The sequence below is a fragment of the Mus pahari genome, chromosome 13 (assembly GCF_900095145.1).
Source record: "Mus pahari chromosome 13, PAHARI_EIJ_v1.1, whole genome shotgun sequence".
Taxonomy (NCBI): domain Eukaryota; kingdom Metazoa; phylum Chordata; class Mammalia; order Rodentia; family Muridae; genus Mus; species Mus pahari.
The window spans coordinates 11,879,555-11,885,473 of record NC_034602.1 but is presented as its reverse complement, the minus strand read 5'-3'; positions in this window follow the sequence as shown (position 1 = coordinate 11,885,473).

The following is a 5,919-nucleotide window of genomic DNA, read 5'->3' as shown; positions in this document are numbered from 1 at the left end:
GCCATTAGGAATGGAACGTTGCTGATGATGAAGAGGCACTTTGCTGGTGAGGGAATGGTGAGGGAGAGAAGGCTTATCTGTCTTTTTGATTAGAAATGCATGCTTCCTTTCATCATCTGGGCTGAAAAATTGGCTTCTGCTCTTGGTTTATGAAACCATTTTTCTTTTTCCTTTCTTCCCAGGTTTGCAAACTGCTTAATAAATTAGTTACTGTGAGGTGTATGGGTGCCACAGTAACCTTAGAGGCTTTTCCCAAATGCATCCTTAATATTTTATAAGTATTTAAATAGATTTATTCAATTTGAAGGGGCTGATTTATTGATGTTGGCATTCTGGCAAGAAGCAGGGGTTCTATGCAGATTTAATTGATCAAAAGAAACACTGAAGAGGTGTTTCTGATGCATTGAAAGGTTTTAGGGAATCAGAGCAAAATGTTTGGGATCACTAATTGAACAGAGCAGAGAAACATCTAACGCGCAGACGCTTTAAGTGGGTGACACAAGTGTTCTGATGGCTCATTCATGGACTAATTCATTCGCTCTTGTAGCCAACCAGCAACACAGAGAGTATTACTGGTACATTTCTATCATTCTCTCAAGCCCAGCCTAAGAAATCTAATAGAACAAAACCATAAGTGCCTATTTAGCTTCAACATTTCATTTTGAATAGCATATAGAAAGGTAACCCACCGAAACCTCTTTGAAGTCTGCTTAAATGCTCAAGATTTGGAGGTCCGTTGGTTGGTTCTCTCCAGCAAAAGTGTTAAGTCCACAAGGACTTCCTGAAAAGTGACCCTGCATCAGAGGTCTGAACAGACTGGCCGAACAGTCAAACCGGGGGAGTCCATTAGACTATCCACTGTGGTGAGAGTGACTTAAAGGGCCACCCTGAGCCACTCTTCATTCAGCCCAAGTTCAGAAAATCAGATGACCAACTCCAGTGGCATCACCCATTCAGACAAAATTCCTTGTTATGTGTCCAGGCAATTTTTGAAAAGCTAAATTCTGTTTGAGTAGATGGAAAGCCAACCTGAGGATTTAGATCAAATCATGAAGCTTCAAGAAAAGTCGTCAGAATTCAGAAGAGCATAAATAACCCATTTTAAACATGTTTTCCTTACTTATTAGATTCTACATGCTAATACTTGCTGAGCTTTAAATCTAAACACTCAGGTAGAAAGTCTTAAAGAGAATGGAATATGCTGGAAAGTTCACAGTGATCAATGTCTTGAAGTATAATAGATAGTGCCCCAGTGACACCTGGGAGAGTGTGTTAACAATTGCAGTAATTATCCATTCTGAAACTATTTTGTAGAAATATGCTACAAAAGAAAATAAATTACATTAGGGTCCAGATGATCAGAATGCAGCAGCCCATGAGCAGCCGCTCCCAGGCCTTTTCTTCTCGTTCTTAGTGTCTCTTTGACTAAGAGTTGAAAATTATACCATTTGTGTTAGAATCAAATGCAAATGGAATAATTGTCCCTTCTCTAATCAAAACACATTTGTGGATTGAAATACCACATGGGGCAATTTTCAGTTAATCATGGATGTTAATAAATATGACTCTAAGCTCATAAACAAACATTACTTTGGATAATATAATATAGGAAATTATTGTTAAGCTTGATCAGACATGTAACAAAAACTGAACTTTGCAGAAAGTCAGTAAATTAGCTCAGCAACAGAGATGAGCATCAGCATTAATGAAAGATTAGATTGAGCTTCAGTGCTTAGCCACATCAGGCATTTGCATTAGGAGATGTTCAAGCTGGCTTGGCTAAAAATGAAAATATTAATATTATGTATTAGCTTCTTCAACGAGCATAAGCTAGAAGCTTTGTGATTAGTGAGTTAAAAGACTAGAAAATCAGGTTTACTACCCCCAAGATCACCCAGAGCCCAAGCTATATTAAAGCTCTAACAAGCGATGGTGCTTACACATGATAGAGGAAAGTTTGTACCCAGTTTTCTTATGTGGTGGGGCTTGCAAGCCAGTATATAAAGCAGTTTGCCACCCTTTTCTCTAACCTTTTCTAATATGATGTGTGTGTTTATTTTGATATCAAAGTATTCCAATCCACTCCTTATAAGACCAGGGGTAGAAAGACCTACAGAGCTGTTGAACCCAGAAAAGCTTTAGATCTCCCTCACTTCCTGCTACATATTTAAGTAGCATCACAGATGGATGAATGGCTCAGTGGCTACCTTTACAGCTGACCTGGGTTTGGTGCCCAACTACTGTACCTCCAGTTTCAGGAGGTCTACCTCATCTGATCTGAACATGTATAGTACACATACATTCACAGAGGCAAACACTTGCATGCAGACATAAATAAATCTTAAAAATAATGAAAATGAATATGAATGAATTAAACTATAAAACTGGAACATAGGCTACACTAAACATATTTTTTTCTCAATTTACCTTTTTTTTAAAAATTGTAATGCGTTCCTCAAAAAATCATTTCACTCCCAAGAACAGGTAGGGTGCATCTTCATGCTATTGGGACTCCCTAAGCCAGGCCTGCTGGGCATTCTTCACAACTCTAAAAGAAACTGCCTAGAAATGAAAGCAACCGCAGAGTGTTTCAATAACTGGACTTTAGGAAGAACATTGCTGTGTCTGTTGCTAGGTTTTACTTCTGAGTCAGTGTATAGATCAGTCTATACTCCAGTACCTCCAAGTGTAGCTCAGAGTGCAGATCAGCGTGTACACCATGTACCAGTGCAACTGATTCTAGGTCAGTGTGCAGATCAGTCCTCATACCAATGCAACCAAGAGCAGTTTACAGTGTGGTCATGCATTAATTGCAGCCCCTAGCTTAAATGCAAGTGTTCACCTGGTGGAACTTTCACCTAGTATACTCCAGCAACACAGGCAAATCTAAGCACTTCTCATAGGCTGTTCAAGTAACTGCCTCTCATCTCTAGCTCTGAAGTCCCAAGGCCAGAAAAGAAAACAAACCTTATGTATCAAATCAGACTTGGGAGAGGAAAATGGAGGATTTTTTAATATATTCACACACTTACATACATATATACCACACACACGTGCATGCACATGCACTTTATCAAAGCTTCATCACTTAGTAAATATAACCATAAGATAATAATTGCTCCTAATTTCAGAACATGATGCACATAAGAGACACTGTATTTTTGTTTCTAGTTAATTGTCTACATGCAGCTCTACATTAGGTGCTGTCTTTTGTCCTCCTTTTGAGCTGGAAAAAGTGAAGCTACAGAGGGTAGAAGTCATCCCCTAATTAAGAGTGTGGCTGGATTTGAATGTGGGAGGACTTCAGTGCGACTGGTGAGGGCTGGGGAAAGTCCAACCCTCAGAGTAGACTAGTGCAGTGTCATGGTCACGTCCTTTAAAGTATTTCGTGGGAATCAAGAAGTCTAAAAGTTCCACTCCACAGTATATGTCAGAAGACAATTTCTCCCCTTAAATAGAGATTTTCTTTCAGCTTCATGTTCCTTGCTTATTACTTCATCTTCTCCAATATCAAGAACAGCAAGAAAAGAAATTTAAGTGGGCTGTATGTAGGGCCTTGGGTGAACCCATCTTCCCTTATTCCTTACTGAGCAGCTCAAGCATTTACCGAATGTCCATGTTTTAAATTCTAATAATAATGAATGAGGCCTCAACCAGATCCTAAACTATTACCAAACTACTTTGCTACTAATTAGCTTAGTATCACCCTGTTCATTGCCTATCAGAGTCCCTCCTTGGGTCTTTATGATATAATCAGAGTCCATCTAAAGCCATCTCTAAAGATGGCTGTTGGAAGACCATCAAGAAGGCCATGAACTTTCAGGGCACAGTGTCTTAAAGGAAACTATAAATGAAATAGGTCAAGGATGAGCTACATAAGTGGCTGGGAAAAAAAAATCCCTATTTAGTTTATACAAGTTTGCTTGCCTGTCTGTAAGTAGTCCATATAAGGAAAGTAACTTTTCAAGCCAGCAGCCTAGACATATTTCTTGGTCTTATAATTCTCACAGTTACAGACATTCCAAGGTAGAGGGTCATTCAAACAGAACTGTAACTTCTTGTGTATGTTTATTTCTTGTGTATGTTTATTTCCAAAGTATCTTATGCATAGTTTCCCAGTGAACTCATAAATGGAGGCTAGGGGAATGCTCACTGGGTAATTTTTCAAGCATGCCTAGAATCAAAGCTAGAAAAAAGTAGCTTTGGGCTTATCAAGCCCCAAGCATCACAATGTAGCTGGAGCTTTCCCTAGGAGGCTCATCTAAACTTTAGCGTTTATCTTGGAAATTATATTAGTGAAGGGAGACAGGAAAATATTGATGAGATTTAAAGACACATCTGTAATCAAAAGGAGAACAGGATGCATGAAAAACAGCCAGGGTGATGGGGAGTCAAGAACTGGCCAGAAAGTCAACCATCTGCAATCAGGTGTCTCCTCGAAATGCTATCCACTAGCTAGCAGCACAGACTTGTGGCCATCCTTATCTGTGAAGTAAGGGGGTGGGGGTCAGACCAAGATGACAACATATCCTTTATAGGGCTGACAGCTCAAAGTCAAAGTTTCAAAATTTGTTTCACTATACTTGAAACAGAACCATGTGACATCTTGAGATGAACATTTGAAAGGCAAACATAATAAAATGAAGACAGCCTAAAAGAAAACTATCACAGCTCAATGTTGCTAACTCCAAGATATTGTGAGGTGTGTCATCAAAAATATTTCCTTACAAAGGCTGGATTATCCATGGAAAAAGAAACCGACAAATGGCTTTTGTTTTTTTCCAGCTTCATTCAGCCATTATAGAACAGAAGTTGGAGCTTATGCTATCATGAGGATAAAACTCCATAATTAAGAAAGAGGAAAAGAAATAAAGAAAAAAATCCTCCAAGTCAGAAGCTATTATGTGTTTAAAAGAAAGAGAGTATAGGATCTGTGGAGCAGGAGTTTGGGAGCTGGAGAGGAGGCTGGGGTTAGGTTTTCCTATTACAAAACCATGTCAGAGTAGACCCTGTACAGATGGTTGCTGTCTGACCTATGCCAGTTTCTAGTAGAGTGAGCCCTGGTGACCAGGAACAGTGATTGAATGCAGAAAGCATGACTCTGCTAGAGAAGCATAAGATGCCACTGGAAAAATCAATCTGCAGTAGAGCCCAGGCTGTTTCTGAAGTCAAAGACTATCCTAAAGCTCATAAAGACGCCCTTGAGCAGTTATAGTAGGTCTGTGTGTACGTATGGCTCTTTATATTGTTAATGCTACAAAACAAGAGGCAAGAGAGTGGGACAGCATTGTTGTATTAAAATTAATTCACTTATTAACTGAAAATCCTGTTCTAGCATTGGGTGTTAAAAACTGAACTAGGGCCTGGGGAGATGGATCAGCCACTCACGCTTATATTTGGCTTTCCAGAACTACGGTAAAGCTGGACACTTAATAGCAGGATTATGCAGACCATGTTACTCATATGGTATGATGGGAGATAGAAACAAGAGACTATCACAGACAGGTACATGCAGCTGTGAACAAGAGGTCCTATCTTGAAAAAGATAGAAGGTAAGGACTGACACTCAAGTAGACTCAGCACAAATAGCAATGAGAGGTCCCAGGAGAAGAGAGCACAAATCACAGCCCACTACTTATAGACTTTACATATGTGACCTTTTGCAATACAGAGTATCTTCTATGTCCCAAGGGTAGGAATGAGATTAAATGGCACAAAGGGTACAAGGAATATATGTTGTGCAATCCAATAAGTACTGCTTGCTTGTCTATTGTCTGAAACAATGAATGAGGGCTTTTTTTTTTAACACTATTGAGATGAAGCCAAGAAGAGTAACTCAGTTGTACTGGAGAAGGTAAGGTCTGCCTATACACAATCAGCTGACCAGGATTCAAAGATATATTCAGAGAGAAATATAAA